Source organism: Phoenix dactylifera, unplaced genomic scaffold, assembly GCF_009389715.1.
Source record: "Phoenix dactylifera cultivar Barhee BC4 unplaced genomic scaffold, palm_55x_up_171113_PBpolish2nd_filt_p 000092F, whole genome shotgun sequence".
NCBI classification, from domain to species: Eukaryota; Viridiplantae; Streptophyta; class Magnoliopsida; order Arecales; family Arecaceae; genus Phoenix; species Phoenix dactylifera.
In genome coordinates, this window is record NW_024067680.1 from 1,438,328 (window position 1) to 1,465,622 (window position 27,295).

The 27,295-nt window shown below is 37.6% G+C and overlaps 1 pseudogene; it reads left to right on the forward strand.

Annotated features, from left to right (window-relative positions):
- The first annotated feature begins 884 nt into the window (after nt 1-884).
- LOC103724046 overlaps nt 885-27,295 on the forward strand; it is a 33,422-nt pseudogene continuing 7,011 nt past the window's right edge.

Here is a 27,295-nt window from a genome sequence, read left to right on the forward strand (position 1 = left end):
TATATCTATTTATCCATTCCACCTGTGATCTCAACTGTAGTCAAGTGCTATGCAACCTGCAATTTTGAAAAAAAATATACTAAAGAATATGAACTTTTCTAGCTCAGTAAGAATTTCAAATTGCTACACTATAAATAATAATCAAATGAACAATATCAGATACCATATCAATACTCAGAAACTCATACAAATAACATACACATAAGCATTTATTATCACCTCACTAAAGAATGCACATAAGCATTCTTCTCCACCTTTCACGATCGATCGATCGTGGTCGACCATGAACAAAGAGAATGGGTCTGGCCTTTTCATGCCAGCCTATTAGCCCAAAAAGGGTTGGGCTATTAGAATCATTTTAATTTTTATTCCAATCATTTTTTGATTTGGATTCCGATCGTGAAGCAAATGCACCCTTAAACCTTTTGACAACTTGGATTAGGTTGAGTGTTGATTACGGTACAAAAATATACAAAGTCCTATTTGAACATTTTATAAAGATTATGCGGATTATGTTGTGATAACTTCAATGATTGTGACTACTAGAATTTTGTAAGAACACAAGGATGCAGATGTAAAACGAAACTGGATAAAAAAGTCATTTAAACGTTCCGTAAAGAAGAATCCGCGGGAACCGCCTCAACTCCGCGGCACCGCCCTCTCGTTTTGTCTCCTCACTGTTTGTCCTCTACGGTCGATGACCCAATTTTAACTCTATGCCTAACACTTCAATCATGCAAAGAATCCGATTTTTTTTTTTTTTTGGAGGTTTGGAGCAATCAATCCTATTAAAAAAAGGTTCTGCTCCTTGTCTTTTCTATAATCTCAATAACTACATATCTGATCTTGTTCTCATGCTCTTCTGCTTGCAGCTGATGATTGGAATTAGGATTTTTGGGAAATACTCGGTCTTTTTGTTCTTACTGTCGGATTTCTATTGAAATTTGAACTTTTATTTGAAAGCATAGTAATGCGTTCAGTTTTATGAATGATTCAAAGTCAGTGTTGGACCCATTTAAGCTTAAAGGAATTTGAGTTTTAGTTATTGGGTGGCTGCTTGTGTGTGCTTTGATTTTTCTTTTTTCCCCGGGAACTTTGAGTGAAATGGGAAGGTTATGTTCTATCTTTTTCACTTTTTCCTCGATTTTAATCTTTGGTGGTCACTACTTGAAGGGAGGATCAGCAACAACGGTCACATATGATAGCAAAGCACTTGTAATCGACGGCAAGAGACGGTTGCTGTTTTCAGGCTCGATTCACTACCCTCGAAGTACACCTGAGGTAAAAAACTTGGTTCCCATTGTTTTCCAATAGTTTTGCTTTATTGCTGATATCCTACTGATATGTTCTTAAGGTTTCTGGTGGCTTTGTGATGTTTTAGGTGTGGCCAGAACTTATCAGGAAATCCAAGGAAGGGGGACTCGACGTGATCGAAACTTATGTCTTCTGGAACTACCACGAACCCATGCGAGGACAGGTTTAGAATGTTGAGGATGTAGCTTTAATACAATTTTCTCCTTTTGAAATGCTTATTCATCTTGAGTCTGACTGCTTATTTTGGGTAAACGCTTGCAGTATTATTTTGAAGGAAGGTTTGATTTGGTGAAGTTTGTGAAGACGGTCCAGGAGGCAGGACTTTTTGTGCATCTGAGGATTGGCCCATATGCTTGTGCTGAATGGAATTATGGGTTTGTATTGTACCTTGTGATTTCTTTTTCTATGTAGGACGGCTATGTAGCATTCTGTACTTGGTGTATCTTCAGAGGTGTAAAAATGTTCTGGCAGCAGAGGTATTCACATAACTACATTCATATGTAGTTATCACAGATTTCTGAGATGAATAATTGCAGTGGCAACAGTTTATTTATTCTTTTTCTTTTGAAAGAAAGGGAGGATAGCAATATATTTAGCCCAATGAATCAAGCACTGTATTGCTGCATTCAGTACGTTTGCTATTTCTAATGTCATTTCAGGGGCTTCCCTATGTGGCTGCACTTCCTTCCTGGGATTCAATTTCGGACCAATAACTCACTCTTTAAGGTATATTTTCATCTTTAATACTATTTGCCTCCCTTTTCAAAATATGTCAGTGTGCTAAAGTACGCTTTCAGCATGGAATTCTGCTTTGCAAAAGTTCTCTTTCCTTCCACAGACTGATAGAGTCTCATGGTGTTGGTAACAGAAAGAGATGGGGCGGTTTCTTGCAAAGATTGTGACTCTTATGAAGGAGGAAAATTTGTTTGCATCACAAGGTGGGCCTATCATTCTTGCACAGGTGAGTTAATCCTGTCTAACATCATAACCCCTTAAAACAATGTGTGTTTGGAGATATAGTTGGTTGAAGCTGAGATTTTCCTATCAGTTGGAAATTCGTTTTTGCTACTTCTGCCACTTTATCAAGTAATGCTGACTTATTTCCAGATTTAATTACTGCAAGCTTTAGCTGTCTCAGGCTGTTGACAACCAATACATTGGTAGGCAATAATGTGTAAAGAAAAGTTATGAGAAACTTTAAATAGTTGGAACACTTAAAGCAGCATTTTTTTTTTGAATGAAAAGGAGGCACTTACTGCAGCATATGAATTACCATTTTTTTCATTAGAGATATGTCACAAGACCAACATTAAAAGAATGCTGAATATGATGCATCAATTAGAGAACTGGGGAGCCCAGACACCATGTGCATAATTTTGGAATAGAAATATGAAGATATTGAGGTAGATATGTGGTAAAACAATGAGAACCTAATGCTTTACATTTATAAAAGAGTGATGAGAACTAATCAAGTCGATTTGATAATATGCAATGAATGAAAGAGATAAAACTTTTGAGATGTTTGGTTTTGAATCTTGTGGTCTGAAAATAATTGGGGTATTACCCAACAAAATTTTAATTAAAGTTGTCGTGTAGAATCAGCGGCAGCTTTTGAGGATGGAGGATATTATTGTATATAAAAGTGAACGACAAAGTATGCTGTACCCGTAACAACCTAGGACTTCTCCCAGAAATGCTAGCCGGAAGGTATTTTTAGGGATTCCTTAGTCCTGTATAAGTATCCAAAATTTCTTCGGTGAATAACCGATGTGGGACTAAACACACGCCCACAAGGGTCTTCACATACTCTCCTTATTAAAGCCCTGACATCCTTGTCAGGCTGAGGGTTCATATCCATTCATATCTAATCACAAACACTATGATCAGCACGTAGTCAGCTTAAATACGCCCGTGTTGCGGTGTCCTTTAGTCTACATGGGTCATGGGCCGAGTCTGCTTAGATACCATTTGTAACAACCCAGGATTTTATCCAAAAAAGTTAGCTGGAAGGTATTTTGGTCTCCTTAGTCCTGTCTAAGTACCCAAAATTTTTTTGGCGAATAACCGATGTGGAACTAAACACAAGCCTGCATAGGTCCTCACATACTCCCCCCGTTCAAGCATTGACGTCCTCGTCAGGCTAAGGGCTCAAATCCATTCAAATCTAATTATAAGCACCACGATCGGCCTATGGTCAGCCTCTATAAATCCGTGCTGCAGTGTCCTTTAGTTTACATAGGCTATGAGCCGAGTTCGCTTTGATACCATTTGTTACAACCCAGGACCTCACCTAAAAAGGCTAACCAAAAGGTATTATTTAGATTCCTTGATCCTGTATAAGTACCCAAGATCTACCCAACGAATAACCGATGTGGGACTAAACACACACCCGCATGGGTCCTCACATACTCCTTCAGTTTAAGCCCTAACATCCTCGTCAGGTTAAGGGTCCAAATCTATTCAAATCTAATCACAAGCACCACGATCGGCTCATGGTCAACCTCCATGAATCTGTGCTGCAGTGCCTCCTAGTACACATAGGTTATGGGCCAGGTCCGCTCTGTACTATTTGTAACAACCGAGGATCTTACCTAAAAAGACTAGCCGAAAGGTATTTTTTGGGTTTCTTAGTCCTGTATAAGTATCCAAGATCGGTGAATAACCGATATGGGACTAAACACACGCCCGTACAGATCCTCGCATACTCCTTCCTTTCAAGATCTGACGTTCTCGTTAGGCTAAGGCTTCAAATCCATTCAAATCTAATTATAAGCACCACGATCGATCCATGGTTAGTCTCCATGAATCCGTACTACAGTGTCCCCTAGTCCATATAGGCTATTGGCCGACTTCGCTCAAATATCATTTGTCACAACCCAGGACCTCACCTAGAGAGGCTTGTCGGAAGGTATTTTTTTGAAGTTTCTTAGTCCTATATAAGTACCTAAGATCTCCTTGGCGAATAATCGATGTGGGACTAAGTACACGTCTGCATGGATCCTCACATACTCCTATTCAAGTCCTGACGTCCTTGTCAGGCTAAGGGCCCAATCTATTCAAATCTAATCACAAACACTACGATTAGGGCTGGAAGTGGGCCGGGCCGGGCCGGGCCACACCCCTACCCAAGCCCGGCCCAAAATTATTTTTCGGGCTTCGGGCCAGGCCGAGGCCCGAACAATTTTACAGAAACGCGGCCCGAGCCCGGCCCGAGCCCGTTTGGGCCAGCCCATTTGGGCCAGCCCGATTACGAGCCCGGCTTGATTCCGAGCCCGGCCCAGTTTACAGGATTATATGTTATGCTTCTCTTTATGACAAGGAAGCATTTTGAAAGTATAAAACAGAACATAGCAGCATCCAATAAATTTTAGAGTTGGTTTTTACTTTCTAGTTGATGTTGGTGGAACACTTGAACATGGATGTAGGTTATCTAATGTATGTACATTTTCCAAGTTCAGTTAAGGTCTTCAAGAAAGTGTAGACATTGTACATCTCAGCACAAGCATAAATAATGTGTAGAGGCGTGCATACACATGTTTCGACAAATGTGTAGTAGTAAGGAGCCCGTACCTTTGGATTGCATTGCTGACCTGCACGGCTGCACAGACGACAATTTCATAGAGGTGTATGTGCAAATACAAGTACATGAAAACATACAAGCAAAAATGTCCACAAGTAAACAACCTACTCAGCTTAAATCAAATATGAGATGGACCAAGTAGGCAATCAGACAGATCATTAACAAAATACACAATTCAGAGGCTTTCTGCCAGATGAATGAATTTCCTGACTTTATCTTGGCACGGCCAATCTGCTCAAACTAGTCCAACAATTCTAAAGAGCATCTGATGGAGAAAACCAGCTGCAACGATACAACTGCAACCAAACAAAAGGATTCCATCAAAAACAGGAGGATAAAAAAAATCATCGGCCTGAAGTCGTTGTTCCTTGCACAATAATATATTCATCATATCCATGTAATAGAGAAAACCCCCTGAAGTCGGCTTCAAGCCTGCAGTTCAAAAACATACAACTCTCATAAAATTTTGCAACAAATAACCATGATCCATATGAAAATACTCCATCAACAAACATACTTGATACTTGATACTTTAGGTATGAACTAGATCTGATGAGGGTATCGTCATTCAGTTCTCCCAAATTGCCCACTCCAGGAGTCCAGGGTGTCGTCATCTACATTCAACGTTACAGAACTCGAGCAATTTGCAACTGTTAACACACAAATCAATCATAAATGTTTAAATTATAAGTACAATAAGCAAATAAAAAATATTAGATAAATTTAAAAGATTTATATACCTTCATCATATTGTTCACGAAGCCAATCTTGGGTACAAACTAAGGCTTCTACGGTAGAAGGGCTCAAAGAGCTTCGATACTGATCCACAACTCTACCACCAGTGCTGAATGCCGACTCAGATGAAACAGTGGAGACTGGAATAGCTAGAACATCTCGAGCCATTCTTGATAGTATAGGATAGACTGTTGCATTGCTCTTCCACCAAGCCAAGATGTCAAACTCCTTATTCTCCAAATCAGGAAACACATCATCATCCAAATAACTATCCAGCTCAGATCTCTTAGGACGTTTGAAGAACTCTGACTTCTAAATTGAGCAAAATCCATACCAAATTTTTTTTTTGGAAGAAACTGAACTTATATCACCTTGTCCACCAAAATTAGATGTTCGCTCACTTGAACTCATAGAGGGCTGCATTCTTGTTGCATCTACATACTTATTATACAATTTAAAAAGACAAGCACGAATATCATCAATCTTTTTCTTGCACTCCTCCAACTCAAATGCCTTTTGATAACAAAACTCTACAAATATCAACTTTGATCTGGGATCCAAAATAGAAGCAATTACCAACAAATTATGCATTGAGACCAATATTTGTTAAACTTCTTTAGCATCTCATTTGTTAATTGCTTCACTGTTTCATCAGTATCGATACTTTCATCCATCAACAAAGCCCTAATTCCCCAAACTTCTTTTAGGTATAAATTGGATGTGGGATACTTACAACCAGAAAATACTTTAGTGGCATCAAGAAAGGCTTCTAAAAATTTAAGAATTATAGAAGCCTTTTTCCATTCATCATTGGTGGGGCATACACATGAATGCTCAGTTGCATATCTAATAAGAGCATCTTTATAACTAAGTGCATCATGCAACATTTCATAAGTAGAATTCCATCTTGTAGGAACATCCAAAGTGAGTCCTTTTCTAGCAGGAAGTCTCATATGTTGTACAATTTCATTAAATGCTTGCATTCGAGATGGGATGCAGAGACATATCTAACAATTTCTCTTATACATTCAATAGCTTCATGAATGATTTTCATTTCATCCTGAACCATAATATTTAATATATGTGCACAACATCTAATATGACTGTACTCCCCACTAAACAACATTGAATAACAAAAGTGATCTCGGAGCCTTCTCATTACAGCATCATTTGTGCTGCAATTATCCAAAGTAATAGCACATATTTACAATCCAATTCTCATTCAACAAGACATTTTCTTACAGCATCTTCAATTGCAAAGCTGGTGTGAGGGTATGGGAGTTTCTTGAAACTAATAATCTTCTTATGTAGAATAAAATCAGAATCAATATAATGTGCTGTGAAAGAAATGTAACCAATTTTCTGATTAGATGTCCAAATATCAGTAGTGAAACTAACCCGAGAACTTAGGTTCTTGAATACATCATGCAATTTTTTCCTCTCTTCTTGATATAAAGCCATACAATCATGTTTTACAGTTTTACGACCCCATAATTTTGAATAATGGCTGAAGAGATCTCATAAAATCCAGAAAAACAGTGTGCTCAACAATACGAAATGGAAGCTCAGCACATATGATAAATTTTGCAAAAATTTTTCTACTCTCTTCTTGATTGAATTTGAAAGCCTTTATCGGATCTTTTGAACTTGGTAGTAAGAGCAACTGATTCGTCGGATTCTTTTGATACTTCTTGCAAACATTTTCTAGATGGCGTTTTAGATGACTCGTTCCTCCTTTAGTGCTCCCACTTAAAACTTTTTTACAATATTTGCACTTAGCTATTGACCCTTCAGAATTTTTTTCCTCAATAAAGTGATTCCATACCCAAGATCTTTTTCTAGAATTCTTGTCCCAATCATTTTCAACAGTATCTTCATTCTATCATCCTCATCCCTTAAATCTTCAACAATCTCATTTTCACCCATTTTAGAATGAGACATTAGTAAAAATAATCTGCCCAAATAGAAAAATAAAAATCTTCAATCAGCCAACTATGTTCCTATACTGCAAAATGTAGAGGAAGCCAAGCTTCCTTTTAAAAAGGTACTCAAGGGATGCACTCAACACAGGCAATAAGCATGATAATCTGATAAAGTAAAGAAAAGCATAATGCAGTCACAACTCAAATGTAAAACATCCATAAGTGCATTTGTGCAGCCAATATTGATTGTTTTGGTTTGCAAAAGGAGAAGTGTGAATAAGACCTTTTCCTGCATCTTAGGTGATGTTGCAGTTAACATCATGCTGCTGTGTAATCTTGTACATTACATTAGTGACATAAAAATAAATGCAGGCAATATACGAGAATATTTCATTCGATTTTCCTTGATGAATGAATTGCACAGTACAATTTGACAAAATGAGTCAAGTTCACTAGAGTTGTTACAGCCAGTTTCAAGACATCAACTACTATTTTAGCTTGAAAAGGATCATCATGCATATAACTGAAGGCATGTCCTGCATGGGTACAAAGACAAGCCAACCAATCTCTTAATTTGCAGACAAGCCAAAAAAGAAAAAAGGCCCGAACCCGATTGGGACAGCCCGATTAATGTCACCAACAAATAGAGCCGGGTGAGAGGGAGAGAGACTGAGAGAGAGAAGAGAGAAAGATAGAGAGAGAGAGTGGGGTGGGGGATTCCACCAAATCATCATCATCAGTTCGGGGGAAAGGCGGTGTATGAGGCCGTTGGCGGGAGAGAAGAGCGCACGTCGGAGCAAGAGGTGGGAGGTTGGGGCATCGGTGAGGGGCGAGAAATCCGCTAATCATCCCAGGAAACATCAAATCAGAAAGTAGGGACCCTAACCTGAGATCCGACGATGACGAGCCACCGCCGATGAGCCGACGAACGACGAGCGGAGAAACCAGCACTCGACGAGCCGCCGCCGACGAGCCTCCCCCGCTCTCGTCTCGCCTCTGCACTCGACGAGCCGACGACGGCGAGCGGAGAACCCTAGCACCTCGACGAGCCGCCGCCGACGAGCCTCCCCCGCTCTCGTCTCGCCTCTGCACTTGACGAGCCGACGACGACGAGCCTCCACGCCTCCACCAGACCCTAGACGACGACGAGCCTCCACGCCTCCACCGGACCCTAGACGACGACGACGATGACGAGCCTCTGCAAATCGCTCGGCAACCGCAAAAAATCCCCAAATCCCGTAGGCCGTAACCCGGTTTCCAGCCCTATACCCAAATGGCCATATACCCAATTCGGGCCGTGGACCGTGGTCGATTTCGGGCCGTGGTCGATTTCGGTTCGGGCTGGCATTGGGCTCGGGCTTGGTCCGGGCCTGGGCCGGGCCAATAGGAAACCCACACCCGGCCCGAAATAAAATTGGGCTTAAGTTTGCAGCCCGAGTCCGGCCCGAAAGTCATTGGGTCTAGCCCATAGCCCGGCCCGCAGGCGGCCCGACCCAATGGGCTTCGGGCCGGCCCGAGCCCACTTCCAGCCCTAACTACGATCAGCTCGTGGTCAGCTCAAATATACTTGTGCTACAGTATCCTCTAGTCTATATAGGTCATGGGCTGGGTCTGCTTGGATACTATTTGTAATAATCCAAGATCTCACCCCAAAAGGCTCCTGAAAGGTATTTTTGGGCTTCTTAGTCTTGTATAAGTACCTAAGATCTTCTTGGTGAATAACCGATGTGGGACAAACACACGCCCGCATGAGTCCTCACAGTACCAGCCTGGAATATGGGTGCATCACCCCAAGGGGACTTGCGTACGGCTTCCGTGAACATGAGTGGGCTGGGGCACCATACTGTACCGGTTCGGTACGGTCTCGGTACGGGTGGCATCCCGAAATCGGATGGTATGGAGCATATCATACTGTACTGGTTCGGGTACCGATATCTGGGTACGGATGGTGACCGTTAAAAAAATTTCGTACTGGGACTGTATCGACACTGTGCTAGTGTGGTACCGGTATGAGGTCTGGTATCGAGACGGTGAACATTGGTGAACGACATAGTTGGATTCACAAGATCTATACTTGCTGGTTCCAACAATAATTATTGGTCTGCCAAACGTAATTCTAAATGTTTTTACCTTCAAATTTTAATTAGTATCGAGATTGTACACCAGATTTTAATAGTTCATATTTCATTTCCACCTTTTCTGTCAAAGTGGTTTATTAAAATTTTAAAGCAAAATGACATGCTGTCTTCTTTTTGTTGTGCATTAAGGTTAGATGTCTCAACTAAGTTGTTAAAAAGGATGAGTGAAATTTTGTAGTCCAGAGGGCCATGCTAGATGCAATTAGTTGCATCTAGTTTTTTGAACTTTTATTTTCAAAGCTCATAGGATGTGTAGAAGATACTATTATATGTTCAAAATGATTCTGTTGAATATTCTCATGAGGATCTTCCATTTTGTCTGGATGAGAGTACCTTTTGAATAGATTTCCAGTCGGTAAATCCTGAGACTAGTTTACTTCAGACTTTCCCGGCTAGTCTAGGGCCCTAGACTCGGCTGGTGAACCGCTTCTTCTTCCACGAAGATTCAGACAAAACCGAGCTTGGATGGATTTTATTTATTCGATATATAAATTGGAGTCTTTCTTCATCTAGCTAATATTTTACAATGAGATCATATTTCAGCTGGCCAGTCATCCTCCATGGTAGTTGTTCATGGACATATACTACATATAGTTTTCTGACTGATTTTGTTATAATAATATATGTCCTATGCATTTTTCTTTTTTTTAAAATTATTATTGGCCTCCAGCTTATTTATGTGGGGGGCAAAACTATTATTCATTTCTTAAATTATTTACTTATGGTATTCTTTTGGTGTTTTGCTTAACAGGTTGAAAATGAATATGGTAATGTTGAATGGGCATATGGGATTGGTGGAGTTTTGTATGTGCAGTGGGCTGCATCTACTGCTGTTGCTCTTAATACCACTGTTCCTTGGGTCATGTGCCAGCAAGAAGATGCACCAGAGCCAATTGTAAGCATGTTGTCCTTTTTATTGTTAGGATCTTTAGTGTTATGCAAGAGATATGATGCTTTTCTTGGTTTCTAACAGCCCAATTTGTAAGTAACAGAGTAAATTATGAGTTTGAAATGACAAGAGAACCTTGTAACCTTATGTATGACTCAGTTCTTGAGGCCTTTTCTAAGGCTCTCTTTCTAAGTATGTTGGGTTAGACATTAAACAAAAAGATAAAAATTTCTGTATAATCATGCAGATGTTCTGTTCACCTTGCTAAACGAATGTGGTATTTAATAAATAATAACTTCTTATTCCTAACCTAAAACCTAGGGATCATTAAATATGTTGTCAAGCCTTCTGGCTTCCCACTTCTGTTTCAATTCTCTTGGCAACTTGAATAAAGGATGACAAAGATTTATGCATTTCCTAACTTGAAATAAAGGATCTACTTCCACTTCCAGCTTCTAAGGTCCAACATTGCATGAACAGTCAAGTCCCGTGAATTGGCTGGTACAGAAGAACGGCATTATTAGATTCACATAGCATTAGAAACTGACTGCAGATTCACTAAGGATGGCATTTTGCATTAGATTGATGGAGTTCGTTGTCTTCTATAACATTGTTTCCTCACCCATAAAAATGTGACTAGCAGGGGCTTGCAACATGATTGGCAGGTGCATACAACAAATTTTTTTCATCCTTTTCTTCTATTGGTTCACTAATCAAAATGTATATTAAGAGAGTTCAATATGACATTTATTAATCTATTAATTTTGAAGTCACTTTTGATAATTGTCGATATGTTTGTCATGTGTTGTCCTTGAGATAGAGCAGTGGTTCCACTTTTACCTATTCTCTCCTTGCTTTTGCCTTGCAATGGAACAGACTTGATAATTAGCAATTTAGAAATGGAGAAGCCTTGAGCATTTGTACTGTTCTTCCTTATTTAGCCTTTGTGGTGCAAATACACCTCAAGATCTGGATATATTAGTTCTTCTGTAATTCAGGACATATGCATTTGTTACATTCGATATACGTAATGTGATAATCCATTTCTAAAATAGATCAGACTCATTTGCTACATTTCATCCATTGTGGTTGTGCAATGAGATCACTATGGATTTCATAACTGGTAGATAATGATTTGACTTTCTTCCTTTTTATTAAGAGCTATGTATTTATGGTGCAGATAATACATGCAATGGTTTTTACTGTGATAGATTCACTCCAAATTCTGCTTCAAAGCCAAAGATGTGGACAGAGAACTATAGTGGATGGTAAACTTTACAACTAGCTCTTAATACTTCTAAAATAATTCAAAGAGACTGTGAACACAGGACAGAACAGTTCTAAATGAGTTATCACTGAAGTTTTGGTTATTCATGATGTTGTAGGTTCCTATCTTTTGGCTATGCAATTCCTTATAGACCAGTTGAAGACCTTGCTTTTTCAGTTGCTCGTTTTTTTGAAACAGGAGGCACTTTCCAAAACTATTACATGGTAAAACCATGACCAGATCGTGACATACAGCTTCTAGAAAATATGCTTAAAAGAATTATACATGATCACTCATATGTAGTTGAAGTTGTTAATTGCAGTATTTTGGAGGAACAAATTTTGGACGGACAGCTGGAGGTCCTTTGGTTGCAACAAGTTATGACTATGATGCTCCAATTGATGAATATGGTACTATCCCAACTACCAATATCCGATACGCTCCATAGTTTTTTTTTTTTGTATTTTCTGAATTTTCAGGAGAACCTTAATCTCAATTTTGCCAAACCTTATTCCAGAAGTATAGATCATGGTATGGCCAACTATAGATTAGAATACCTGACTACCATTGATTAGGCTCACAACAGGCCTCTTTGGCTTGGTTCTAAATTTCTGGCCAACATATGAAAATTCTTAATGCTAATGCAATTAAGATCCATTTCATTCTATATACATGCATACTCTATGCTGTACAATGCTAGCTAATGACAGTTTTAAGAGAAAATGCTAGCTAAGGACAATTACTAATTGTAATAAGTATTATGCGTAGCATAGATGGCAATAATGCTAAGATCATTTTTATAAAGGAAAATATATACATGTATATGCACGTATGTATTCACAATTTCACACAAATATTGATAAACACATACACACAAATGCACATACTCGTAACATGTTTTGTGCATTGATCACAGTTTACTGATCTTATTGTGCTTTAAAGTTAAAGCTCAATGCTACTTTATCTTACAAGGCAGAATATCGTGCAGGTTTTCTGAGGCAGCCAAAGTGGAGCCACCTACAAGACCTGCACAAGGCAATAAAAATTTGTGAAGATTATTTGGTTAACTTAGATCCAACTTACATGTCACTTGGTTCAAATTTAGAGGTAAACATGGTAGTCAAATATTTTGAGCATTTCCATTATTAAAGAATAGCTTTCTCTCGCTTTCTTCTTTGAAAGGCATTTAAACTTTACATGTCTAAGAAAAATTAGTAGTTCTGTAATCCTACTGATCCTTATCTGATGTCTGACCCAGAAGAAATTTCAAGATAACAAGTAATTAAATAAAGTGCATGACTTAATATGCACTAGTAGTACTATAATCTCAGTTTGTTGGATTTGAATCCTTATAAACATCCGATTTCGATAACAAATCCTCAATTAACACATAAATTTTGGTATTCCTTTTATCACAGTTTCAATTCAATATCTGTGATCTTCCTTCCCTATCTTTCTGGATTTTCTCTCCTAACTGGATTTCCTATTACTTGTTGTTGCACTAGTCATACTCTTTTGATTAGCTCCGTTTTTTCCTGTTAGTGGTGCAGCCTTAGATGCAGAAGCCTTGCAGATACCCATCTCATTGGCCTTGTAATTGTAATTCCATGATTATAAAGCATCAATTATTAGTAATGTTGTTCTAAATCCTAAATTTCTTTTTGTTTAGTTTCCCCAAAAGAAATAAAATTATCCATTTCTTGTTATTAACAATTCTATAAAATGCATGTTGTGAACACTAATTCTTATCTTATGCCTTTTTGTTGACACCATATCTTCATAGTTTTCACTCTACCAGTATCATTTTGAATAATAAAAGAAGTTGGATCATGCATAATGAATCAGTTATGCCTTTTTTTTTGAATCACTTTCCCTATTTTCATGAAAGTAGTTCATTATTTTTATCTTGTTACATTATCGTGTAAAATAGTTCTTTTGTAAACATTCGCAGTATCAAACAATCGATACTTTCTTTGTGATTTGTTTTCCTGCCTTTTCACAAACTAAATAATTAAAACCTTTTCCTATTCTGGCATGCTAGGCACACATCTACAATGGAACAGCAGGCTGTGCTGCATTTCTTGCTAACATTGACCATAGCTTAGATGCAAATGTGTCATTCAATGGAAACTTATATACTCTTCCTGCTTGGTCTGTTAGCATTCTTCCAGACTGCAAAAAGGTCATTTTTAACACTGCAAAGGTATGGCCTAGTGATATGTTCCACATTTACTTACTATATTCAACACAAATATCAGTTTTCATTTGATGAGGCTATCCCCATCTACATATAGTACAAAGTTGCTCACTATAGAGTTTAATTTTAGTAGAAAAGAGAAAAGTATATGTGTACAATCAGTAAATGATGCAAAGCTCAATGAGTGCCAAGGTCGATGCTATATTCAATTGACAAAGCTATTCCCATCTACATCTGGTACAACAATTAAGTATAAAAGATAACTAAAGTATACGTGTAGAATAAGTAAATTATGCAAAGCTCAATAAATGACAAGGTGCCTCACAACTTCTATGAACTACCTTAGCCTTAGGTCTAGTACTCGCTGAGAAAGCGATAGGTGTTCAACATTGAGAGCTGACTTATCAAAGAGATTGCTATCTTATCATTCAGTGAATCCAATACATGTGTAAAGAAAATTTCCCAAAGATGTAGCTTTTTGTTATCTTTGGATATCAGTCTTAATGTCTATAGACACGATTTTATGTTCATAGTTTGTACATGCTATTCAATCAATGTGCTAATATATACTTGCTATGGGTGGTGAAACTGCTATTGTTTGTCATGAAAAGCTGGTGCAGTAACCTATGTTTATCCTACTTGAATTTATGTTTACTATATACAGTTTCACTCTTTTGGAAAATTTATAGATGGATTATATATTGTGGTGGAGTCCTAATTGTATATGTATTGCTTATTCCCTAGTGACATGATGCATTATTTCCAATAATAGTTCATCTAATTAAATCAAAAACCATGATTGTCATTGTGTTGCCTATGGTGATGGTTAAAGACACAATGATTTACCTATCCGTTCCATTTTCAGACTTTCCCCTTTTGGATTAGATGTCCATGAGATGACTGGTTTTAGCAACTATTGTCCAACTCTGGTGGTTCATATAGATGAATTAATGTTCTGCTACTCTTTGATTTGCCATCAACCCATAGTAAATTGGTGTCAGATTCTTGATCAAGGGCAATTTTGGGCAAGGAAGGGGCTTTCGATGAATGCTATAAAGAACTAGTTGGAGGATTACTGCACCTACCTTATTACAACTCAAGGTGATAAAACAATCAAAGTAAAAGATGGCTCCATTTTACTGTATTGATTTTTAAAAAAACAATCTGTAAGGGCAAGGTGATACTGAAATGCTTTGTTTATCAGCAGATAAATGGTAGATTAAAGCTCTAAATATTGAGTATCTTCGGCTAATTTTCCTTTCTGTTTAATCTTCTCCATCACCGGCCGCTCTATTGCTTGCCATCGTCTTCTAATGGCCTTCCCGTTGCCTATCCTCCGGCCTCAGCTGCCGCCGCCCCTTGAGGCTGCCCTCCTCCGTTTCTAGTGAGCGGCGAGAATGAGCTCACACCGCTTTGGCAAAGAAAACCAAGAAAAAAGGGACCAAGCAGCATACCAATCTCCATCCTCATCCTTGTCGAACACCGCTATAACTATTTTCTCTCTCTTCTCTTTCCTTCCTCTCTCTTCTTCATGACCTATGGGCCGCACGAGTTGGAACCCCTTGCAGCATAGGTTGACCACTGTAAGGGGGTACTAACCCCTGGTTGCCAAGCAGCATACCAATCTCCATCCTTATCCTTGTCGAACACCGCTAGATTTTTTGCCACCTATACTCTAGTCTGACCGTGATTAGATGAAATTATTCTGATCAGACCAATTCAGAGCATTGACACTACCACTTGGGCCATCCCTATTCTTCCTCCATCTTCTTCCGTTGCCTTTGATTTTGACTATAGTATTCTCTAATTATCGGGTTTGATCTTCCATAATGCTAGGACTTAGGTTTTTTTTTTATTTTTTATTTCAAATTTAGTCATGATTAAATTTTGAAAAAAAATGTAATTTCGGATATTAGGGTTTGAAAGAGAATCTTAGGATTAGTTCGATTTCTTTGCTTACTGTTCGTGCAAGGTAAGCGACGATTTATCTTTTCTAGATATTTCATTTTAATATCTTATTTTTAACATTAGATAAATTTATTCATTGATTTATATGTGAATTATATGTTTTATAACATGTTTTTGAATGGAAAGTAAATATATAATTTTGTGGTTTTTCTTGGAATTTTATACTATCATTTGTTGGTTTTATACAGAATATGCATTCTTTGACAAGATTATAGTATATTTGTTATTTTGTGAAAAGAGCTTTGATACGTATTAGATTTGAATTTTTGGCCTGAGTATGTTTTGGATCCTACCAATTGGGGATTATGCATTGGCATTCTGACTATTATGGAGCTCATTGTTTCTATTTTTGGCACTACCATAGGGCATAAATATAGTATTTTGGCCCACTCCACAGGATTTAAGTGTGGTATTCCGGCCCACTCCGCTGGGTAGAAGTGTTGTCCGTATTTTTTGTTTTTGGCCAAGCCACAAAATATGTGTTTGTTATAATTAAAGGCTATTGAGTTGAATGTGATTTGTTTCAAATCAGATTTATGATTATGTATATGAATATTTGAAAGAAATTAGTTTTAAACAAAATTGATTATGCCTTTATACTTATTCACAGTAAATTATATTTGGCTATTGTATCTTATGTTATTATACAAATTATCTAGCTAAGGTATATATTGCTTACCGGGGTTGTCTAGCTTATTACACGATTTCTTATTTTTTTATCGATCTACAGAACTGGCTTGATCTAAGCTTTCATTATGGGAGAGCAATTAGAGACAGAATTTTGACAATCATTATTTTAGATTAGGGTTTTATTAAAGTTGATATGCAATACCTTAGAATATTGTTGGTATCATGAGACATTTAATCTTGATTAGTTATTTAAAATAAAGTTTGAAAGTTTATTATTTAGATTTTTCCAACCGCATGTTTATAATATCATGATAAGCTATCTTGCTTGCTTATGGGAAGAGTTTTCTATGAGTATGCGGTGGTTGGGGCGTGACGGCCTTCCTATTGACACTTTGCTTACTGCTTGCATGTTTCATATTGATTGAAGGTTGTTTCACAAAAATCTGCTGCTGGTTCATCACATCAACATAAAGTCAACAAGGAATACCTTCTAGAATCCTCGGCATGGCAGTGGTATAAAGAACAAGTGGGATGTCAGGGTAACAACTCATTTGTTGCACCAGGTCTCTTGGAACAGATTAATACCACAAGGGACATTAGTGACTATTTATGGTATTCAGTTAGGTAATTGTTTATGTCAATTTCAAGCATCGTTGTTGCTGTCTAGCTTCAGGTGCCTTTACCTACAAAAAAGTAAAAGAAAGCGAAAAATTAATGAATAATGGGTTTGAAGCAAGGAAACATTCTTCCCCGGCTTATCTTTGGTGTTCATGTGGAAATATGAATTTATTGACTGCATATAAATACTTTTAAAAAAATGAAAAATGAAAGCCTCTGCTGATCTATCATGTTGCTCCATAATGTGATACTTTTTCTTCAAGAATTTTTTTAGTTTCTTATATGATCATTTATATGTTTTCACCATGAAATTATTCGTTTTCTATTTTGAATATGATACCATGTATACTCTTATGCATGGTTTGCTGTATCCAACCCTATCACTTGGTACAGAGAGTACATACCATATCGGTATGGTACCGAGACTTAGCACATTCCTGTTACCAATTTTCAGTACAGAGGTATGAATTGTACCAACACTCAGTACGAGGTCTAGTATTGTGACATGCAATTTTGTGACGATGAGTTTTAAGCAAAAATTAGTCGTGAGTTTGATATATGAATATAATTACGTTTTACTTATCTTGGGGACTTCTACCAATCTTGATTTGCTAACTTCTTTCTTACAACTTGAATGCATTTAGGGGCTGTTTGGTTGACTGCAATGGAGCAGGTTGTAAATGGAATAGTAGCAATTAGAGTTGCTGGCAACATTTTTTAGTTCTTTGGTTACTTGCAATTTAATTGCAACTTGCAACTGGATTTGTGAAGCAAAGCCCCAAAAGTTGCATTTAGTATTGTGGTCAAGAGTGATCACAACACCAATTGCAAATTAAGTCACAAATCCTATGCTACCAGCTGCCTATCTTTTATCTTCTAACCCTCTCACTTGTCCCAACTTAAATTACAATTTATAATATATATAAACCATAAATTATTATAATAGTATATTTCATAATTACATATCTATTATGATAATAATGTATAAATATTACCATATCAAATAATATTATTATCATAATCTTAAATTTATAATTATAATATAGTGATTCTTATTTTAATTGTTGTTATGTATCATTATAGCAATTACCATTATTTTGTTATTGTATTTTTATATAATAACTCATAGTCTCATAATTATATTAATTATTAAAATACTTGTATTAAACATATTATTATTATCATTTTATTTCTATTTCATCATATGATACTATTGTAATATTTATACTGTGCTAATACTATACATTTATGTAATACCATTATATAATTACAATTTATTAATGCATTATTATAATATTTATTATCATAAATACTATTGTATTAGGACTTAATTATTATAAATAGAATTAATTATGATAATAGATATAATATTCTATAATACATAAAATGGTCTATAGTTGGTCACCTATTGGTAAAATGTAATGAACAATAAACAGTACATTGTTCCTGAGGCGGTAACTTTACCTATTTGTTTGCAAGTTATCACACTTCTTTTAGCATCATACAACCAAAAAAACTACAAACATTAGTTGTTGTCTATCCCATGGAACCAAACAAAAGCAGTTTTCCAATTGCAACAGCAATTCCTACTTCATGCAATTAGAATTACAGGCAATCAAATAGCCTTTTGCTATATATACACTTTATCTTCCAAAATTCTAATGTTTTTCCTTTAAAGTAAACACTACATAGTTCATGCATCTCTGTTATAGTGATCCTTGCATCAGTATTGATGTTTTTAAGTATGGTGGATAATTTCACAGTATAAATGTCAATGAGGAGGAAAAGAAGTATTTCTTCATGTTGGGAGTTTGGGACATGCAGCACTACTCTTCATAAATAAAAGATTTGAAGGTTATGATCATATTTTACATTGATATTTTTGCTTAACTTCTGAAGTTTTTGTCTACTATATAATTATTCATTTATTGCTTCAATTGATTATATTTTGCACAATGTTACCCCTAGTTATCCAACCTTTTGTACCGGCATTGGTTTAGGATGTAGCCATCCAAAGGCAAAAATAATCTAATTCGCTTTGGGTGGCTTTTGCAAGGCATTTTCCTGTTATTCATTAAAAATTAGATGTTTCCAATCCATTACTTTGATCATTCTTGTCATGTAACATCATCAAAAGAACCTTATGAAATGCTACTTTGGCTTTATACTTGCACTAGCGAGCTTTAGTTAAGTGATAGAAGAGAAATGGGCAACATTTTGGCTTAATGAAAAAAGAGTTTATATATATATATATATATATATATATATATATATATATATATATATATATATATATATATATATATGTATGTATGTATGTATGTATGTATGTATGTATATATATATGTATTTATATATATATGTATATATGTATATATATATATATATGTATATATATATATGTATGTATGTATGTATGTATGTATGTATTTTGGCTTAACAAAAGAAGAGTTTAGATGGTGTGTGTGTGTATAAACGCATGTCTATATGTATGAGTGTATGGATATAGCCACTTCCTGTATACTTTTTAACTTGGACTGGCATAGATATCTGGGAAAGTAAACTCTGTTCCCACTTAGATAGCTGCATTATCCTAGTATTTACATAAATCCAAGATTTAGGTTTGATTCCTTCGTTTGGTCAGCTTGGGTCGTAAAATTTGATACATGTTAGACAAAACCGTTGGCATACCTTTCCTATCTTTCCAGCATCAGTTTCAACCAGTCTAGAAGAAACCCAACTGACACTTTGAAAATGATCGTTTAAAATTCTAAATAACCTTCATCTGAAGTAGTGCCTATTACAGATACACCCAGAAATGGAATGCTTTGCTGAAGCATTTTTCACCCACATTTTTATACCTAGTAATTAACTTTCCTGTTTGGTGTCTGATCATTTGTGACATTTTTCTTTGAGGGAGATGGCTCTTCTTCTGCCTGCATGAATGGTGCATCTGCCACCACTTCCAATTCCAGTTTTCACTTTTTTAATACACCCTGCGAGGTTTTGGCGTTTAGTGGTTCCTATTTATGAACTAATCTTATGCTCTTATTATACAGTAATATATTTATCTTTTTTTTGTTTTGACCCAAAAGAACAGAAAAAATTAATATTTGGACTAGAGTTCCACAAAGTATTCCTCTTACAGTAACTGTATTTTTGATCTTTCTTTCCCTGTTAAGTTTAGCTAAATCACAAGTCTTTTTGAATGTCGAAGTCCAACCTTAAATATAGACTTGTAATTTGCTTTTATGCTGTATAAAATTCATTATTTATTTTAAATTCTGGAAAAACTTTCAGGATTTGGATATGGCAACCATGATGATGCAAGTTTCACAATTGGCAAGGAAATTAAGCTTAATCAAGGGAATAACTCACTGGAGCTGTTGAGTATGATGGTCGGGCTGCAGGTGCACATATTTTCTTATCTTGAAGTAAATTTTGTATCTTTCTGGCTCTTATGAGCATTGTCTTTATACTGATATTATTCTTTGTTTCTAGAATTATGGACCTTGGTTTGATGTTGCTGGCACTGGTATCTTTTCTGTCACAATTGATGCTGTGGAGGATCTTTCTGTTAGAGAATGGACCTATCAGGTTTATTCCCTCCTTCAATTTTTGTTAAAATATTGTCAGAAATATATGTCATATGTCATTCTATGAATAACAATGTGCAAAGGAAAAATCAAGATAAATGGCAGCCTAAGCTATTAAATGATTTGTATGAAACAAAATTGCAACTTTAACAAAATTTATAGTGGTTTTAACTCATGTTTATCATCCTAGACTTGGCCTCGACTCATGAAGTGATGTGCGATTGATGAGCAGATTTAAGTTGAATTTCCTGAAATTAATGTTCGTAGAGGGACGATTCACATGAGGATGAAAATCAGAATTTATTCTTAGGATCATAATAAGAATTTGACTGTTATCTCTTTATTAAGAGGACCTATAATTTATAGACTTCGCAACAAAGATTCGAACAATTAGGTGATTTTTTAAACATTCTTTTTCATTGGTAAATAATATCGGAGGGGTGGGTAATCCCGATTCGATCATCAGATGGGCTGTCTATTTCACCAGAATAGTAGTCATCTTCCTCGCAAGCAAGTCAAGGTCAAGATGTCTTCTCTACCATGTCTGGGATATAGGTCAGATTTTTACTTAAAGAACATTGGGTAGGTGCTATTGTTAGTTTTATTTTATGGTACTACCTAGGATATGAGAGAGATGGCATTCAAGGTGAATGTTGGGGCCTCAGGGCCTGAAGGCATCCAAGGTGCTCCTCCAGACTTGGCAGCATCCTTAGGTGACCTGAGTGGAGATTGGCCTTACTGCCCTAGTGGTGGCTTCTTGAGTGCAAGTTTCTCTTAGGCATGGTTTAGGAACTTCCCTCCTTGAGGAAGTCTCCTATTGACAGGGAGTTTGGAGGGGACAAAATTCTATCAATGTTGCGAAAAAGTCATCCAGCTGATGGTTGCAGAAATGGTCCCTTTTTGTTATCTCTAAAGGGCTTGGCCTTTAGATGCTTTGTTTGTCCTTCGTCGAGAAATTTCTACTAAGCTCCTATTTAACCGGGCATGACATTTTAGGTGGTTCAGATGCTTTGCAGTGGCTACTTTATGTTAGATTGAGTTTCCCTCTAAAGTACATACCTTACAAGCATCAACTGGGGGTCGAACTCTTTCGGTAATTTTGGGTTAACCTTTGGATAATAGTGTCATGCTTCGAACCTACCACCCAAGTCCGACCATGTAACACGACGGCACACTCCCTAGCAGGGTCGGCGGAACCGATCCGAACCGAGCAGTTTCGCCCGTTCCGAACCATACCGGTGGCTCACCGGTACAGTTCCGACTCCGGAAACGAGAAGCGTTGTCGGAGCCGGAGAAGAAATAAAGAGAGAGCGAGCAGGAGAGGGAGAATATGCTAGGCTTGAAATATATTGCTACTAGAAATTATTGAAAACCATACGAATATATTGCTACTAGAAATTATTTAAAAAATAACATCATATGCCAAACCAAATTTCTCGATATAAATCTCACGATGCAAATCCAGTGGTACAAATCAATAACCATATATATATATATATATATGGTGACTGAGTATAGGGATTCTTACCCCTATCGCAATCCAGTGTAGCTACAATGCTACCAATCACACCTAACATGTCTAGTTAATTTAATATCAATATAACACCAACTTATCCCTTATCAATCATTCGCCATATTAATGAATCAATTATTCAGTAATTACATAATTTTAGAGTTTTTACCCATATTCTTTATCCTTCTTTAATTAAATTATAATAAAAGGTCAGGGCCTTACCTTAATTTAGAAATTAGAATATAAGATCTCATTGGGCTTTTTTTTGTTCGGATGACTGTATCCCCATACAAAACTTGGGCTGACTATGAAAATAGATTCGTATAGGAAGATATACGAGGTTAACTAGATGAAAATGCCCAATTGTTCAAACCAGTCAGCACAATGTAAGTCAATTCATCTGGTCAAGAAACATATATCCAATCAAGAAAAAGGTAGTAGATCAAGGGTTATCAATTATGGGTCCAATGATACCTGACAACAGTTGGGTGTAGGATAGATAGGGTCGACTAGGTAGCAGCGTCCGACGATCTGGGTCATCCCGCTCTGGCCAATCAAACAAGTCAACTCATGAAACAAGAATCATACCATGGTACAGGTAACACAATAAAGATTCATGATATTAGAGTCCAACAATACTTGGCGATGGTTGGGCTAAAACTAGCGCGATGGGTGGTCGCAGCAACACTAGACCAGGATCCTCTACTAGAGTCAATCTGGGTCCACAAAGAAAACAACTGGGACCCTCCTGCTGGGTCCATAGAACCATGTAAAAAGAGAGAAACAGAAGAAGAGAAAATAAAGAGAGAGAGAGAGAATAGAAAGAGAGAGAGGAGAGAGGGAAGAGAAAGAAGAGAGGAGACTCTCTTCTTCCCCAAAAGAGGGGAGAACCCACTCTCCCTTCCTTTTTGAGTCAGAGGGGTGGCAGCCTAAGGTGGCCCAGTCTCAGCAATGGTGACCATGGGCGGCCTTCAGCCGCGGCACCACCGGTGGCGGTGGCTGGCTAGCGTGCAGAAGGGAAGAAGATCAAGATGAATTATAGGAGAACTCAGCCTAAATCACGGCCGATCTCTCCGATCGACTGCCGCCCAAATATAGAGGTCTTGGGAGGTGGCAAAACTTGGCCATTCCCGACAGTCGGTGGCGGTGGAACTGAGAAGAAGAACGCCGAAATAGGGCACCCCTGTTTCGGAAGGTTTTCGGCAATTTTTCGGCTCAAATCGTGGTGAACGAAGGCTAAGACACCGGAGAATAAAGAGAAGAACATGAAGGACTCTTACCTCGGTCTGGCGAGGCATTCTGGCGACCCTTCTTAGCGGAAATCGGAAGTAGAACCTTGAAAAGAATAGCTTGAAATCATGGCAAAAGTTTGCCTATTCTTCGATGGATCTCAAAGGAGGAGGATGGGAGATCTTAAATAGGCAAAAATCTCCTGTTTTTTGGTGTTTGGATCATCCTGAAATCCTAGGATTCAAGTACAATCGTGATCGGATGAGGGAGGAAGGAGACTATCAGCCGGAGTCCTCCTCCCCCTTTCCCTCACGTAAGCGCACGTGGGGAGTTGGGCTAGCCTCTTTGGGTAGGCCCACACGCCCAACTAGTACGGGCTGCTATAGATAGTCCTTTCTGAGAAGGTTGTAGTAAAGTTGTCAATAGGCCTCTTTCGATCCATCTAAATAGGTTGCCCTTGCTTTATTGATCACTCTTGTAAATCACTTTGGTCACTCAGTGGAGTTGGACCAGTTTTTAGTGAACAGACCTTCAAGTGGCTAGAGTTAAAACTTCTGTGGTTTATTCATTTGTTTTCTGAGGTTGGCAGAACATGCTCTCTTTGCAGGTTGGAAAAGTGGTTTGCTTTCTTAAGGGGACTGTATAATACTTTTAAACTCTGATTTTTCTTCTTTGCCTTTTAATATTTCTCCATCTTCTGAATCCCAATGTGGGTCCTTAAGTGGTTAGGCAAGGTGAGGACTGAGGGGTTTCATATGGAGAGGAGTCTAAAATTTTAGATGTAAACCTAGTTGGGGGATACTGTGTAAATTAAAGAAACAAGGAGGTCATGGAGTTCTTAACCCTTAAGATATCAACTCTTCTTTGTGATGTAACTGGTTATGGAGGCTTCTACAAGAAAAGGGGGGCATTTGAAGTATCTACATCTCGGGTGTCTACTTTTTAATGATGGGCTGTCTTGACTTCTACTCCCACCTCCCCATCAAATCTCCTTTTGGCAGTGTTTTAAGAACTAGGTAAGATTTCACCTGTAGACTTGCAACCTAGGCTTCAGTGGTTTGGATGTGGAGTTTCAAACTGATAGATAGCTCAACCTCTTGCAGAAACTTTTCGTCAACTTTATCATAGAGTTTGGGATAGAGATGCAAATGTTGCATCCCAAGCTCTCTTCATCCATGGTAAAACTCTCCAAATTCCATTGCCTCGTCGATGCTTATAACATGACAGCACTCAGAGATTTGATCAACCTTCTCAACCTGTTCGAAGACAAGATTCAAAACAAGTGTATTCCATGTGAAGTTTCTTTTGAATCCCCCAAAAAATAGAGAGTTCTATCACCATTTTCTTACAAATTTGGGAAGGGAAGATGCCTTTCAAGGTGAAGATCTTCTTGTAGCTTATGCTAAAGAATGAACTTCTTACAATGAATCTCTTGCATTGAAGGAGTTAGGGAGGTCATGGAAGTTATGTTCTGTCATAATCATCCACAATTTTCGGAGCATTTACTTTTAATGTGCCGGCTTGTATTTGGGTGCTAAATGCATGTTAAACACAAGTTAGTGGCTCCTGATGCAAGTAAAGAGCCCTCGAGATCACCTTAGCCCACATGAGATCAAACTAGTGAAGCAAAAGCAAAATAAAGCTAGAAGAGAAACTAACTTAGAGTTAGAAATTAAAGGATAAGAATTAACTAATTGCTTGTAAGGTGCCAATTTGCAAGAGGCCTCTAATTGCATGTTAAGCACAAGTTAGCAGCTCCTGATGCAAGCAAAGAGTCCAGGAGCACACCTTAGCCCACATGACATCAAATTAGTGAAACCAAAGCAAAATAAAACTTGAACAGAAACTAACATAGAACTAGAACTAGAAGGTGAATTAACCAATCTAAATCTAAGCGTACCTAGAAAGCCTAGAACCTTGTCTTCCTGCTGAACCTTCAGCCTTCGACCTCTTGTCTTCATATGGTCTTAGTTGAAGAATCCTGGCTTCATAACAGTACCTCTCCTAAACCATAACATTGCACCACATGTTCTTGAGCAGCATTCCACCATACAAGAAAATTGAGAAAAATCTTAAGAAAGGAAATTTATTGACTTCAATGATGAAAAGTGTGAAAAATGGAGAGGTATTTATAGGTTCTAGGTCCCATGCATTGACAAACATTTATTGTGGTCTCTTTGAACTGAAGTCAAACAAGTATTACTTGCTTTACAAGGCTTCTAGAACAAAAATTTCGCCTTAAGGGCAAAAACTAGGACGCTCGCGTCTTGACCTATTTGGTAGCACTCAGAGTGCTGTTGGAACACTATCAGATGACAATTACGGAGTCGTTGGCTGTCTAGACCTATTCCAAGTTGAACAGGACGAGTTTGGATCTGACATTAGGTGGATTGACATCAGATTTCTATCTGATGGAAGGGCTTGGCTGTAGATTATATAATAATGCCAATAGTGCAAACATCAGTATTCAACACTATCATAACTTCATATTTTGACCAATATTTCAGATACCAGTACCAAATCATGTACTGACCGGCTTTTTGCCAGATTGGTGAGATACCGAGTAAGGGACTGCATCCACTACCACAAACTATGTACCAGACCTTCCGAAATGGTACCTTTCATACCCTCTCATTCCAACAGTATTTGAAACCTTGATTTTGACCATGACTTCCTCATTGGGGTTCCTATTTGGGTCATTCATGTTATGATGGAAACTTAATTCGATGTTGGTCGTTGGACATGATGAAAGCGTTTCATCTGAAAATTTTACGTGGCCTGTTACCTTGATGGAACTTGATCCAATTTTCCCATAAACTTCAAAATTTAAGTCCTTTGGACACCTCTAAGTCAAGTGTCACCTTTTGTTCTCCCTTTAGTGCATGCAGAAGGGGTATGATGGTTGTTCATGAGATGTTGCTATGAAGGATGAAAGTACAGTCTTCTATCTTGCTGCAGCCTAATTTCTGATTCTTCCATGAAAATCTCATCAATCTAGGTCCTCTTGCTTGCTTGAACTCTATTTTTGGTGACCTCAGGAGTTATGCAATATGCTTGTTTTCTGTGATGAGATGGTATGCGACCTTGGCCTGCATCAGTTTGCTGCCTTCACTGAAGTCATGGAGGAATAACAGAAATATGGAGGATTGAACTGGATAGGATTTAGTGATTGCTGTGCTTTGTGCTATAAATGGCATGAGTTATATGCATGTGTTTTCATTAGTAGGGCATCCTCTACACTTGTTTTTCTAAGTAATATGTATTTTTCCTTGCTGTTATAGGGGTGAGTTAAGGTGGTTCCATAGGGGAAGTTTTGCATAATTTCTTTTCGTTTGAGCAGCCAGACTTGGTTGAGGTCCAGGTTTTCCATGTTCTGGTTATTTATCTTGTGTTCTGATATTTGAGTTCTGGGCTTCCTTACACCTTTTGTGGTTTTTTTTTTTGACGACCCTCTTGTTTGTTCGGCCTCTTTCCCTCCTAGTTCTTCCTCTCTTGTATTGTAACTAGGCCTTTTTGATGGGCTTCGCTTCAGTTTTTCCCTCTTTCAAAGAAGCCAGATGAGTTTCCATCATCCGATTCTCAAAAAAAAAAAAAAATCAACATTAGATGCTTTTCATATAATTTTGTTTAGTTAGTTTTTGTGCCCATATCTAGATTTTGTCATAATCACATAATTGCATCATTCATGGATCAGGTCT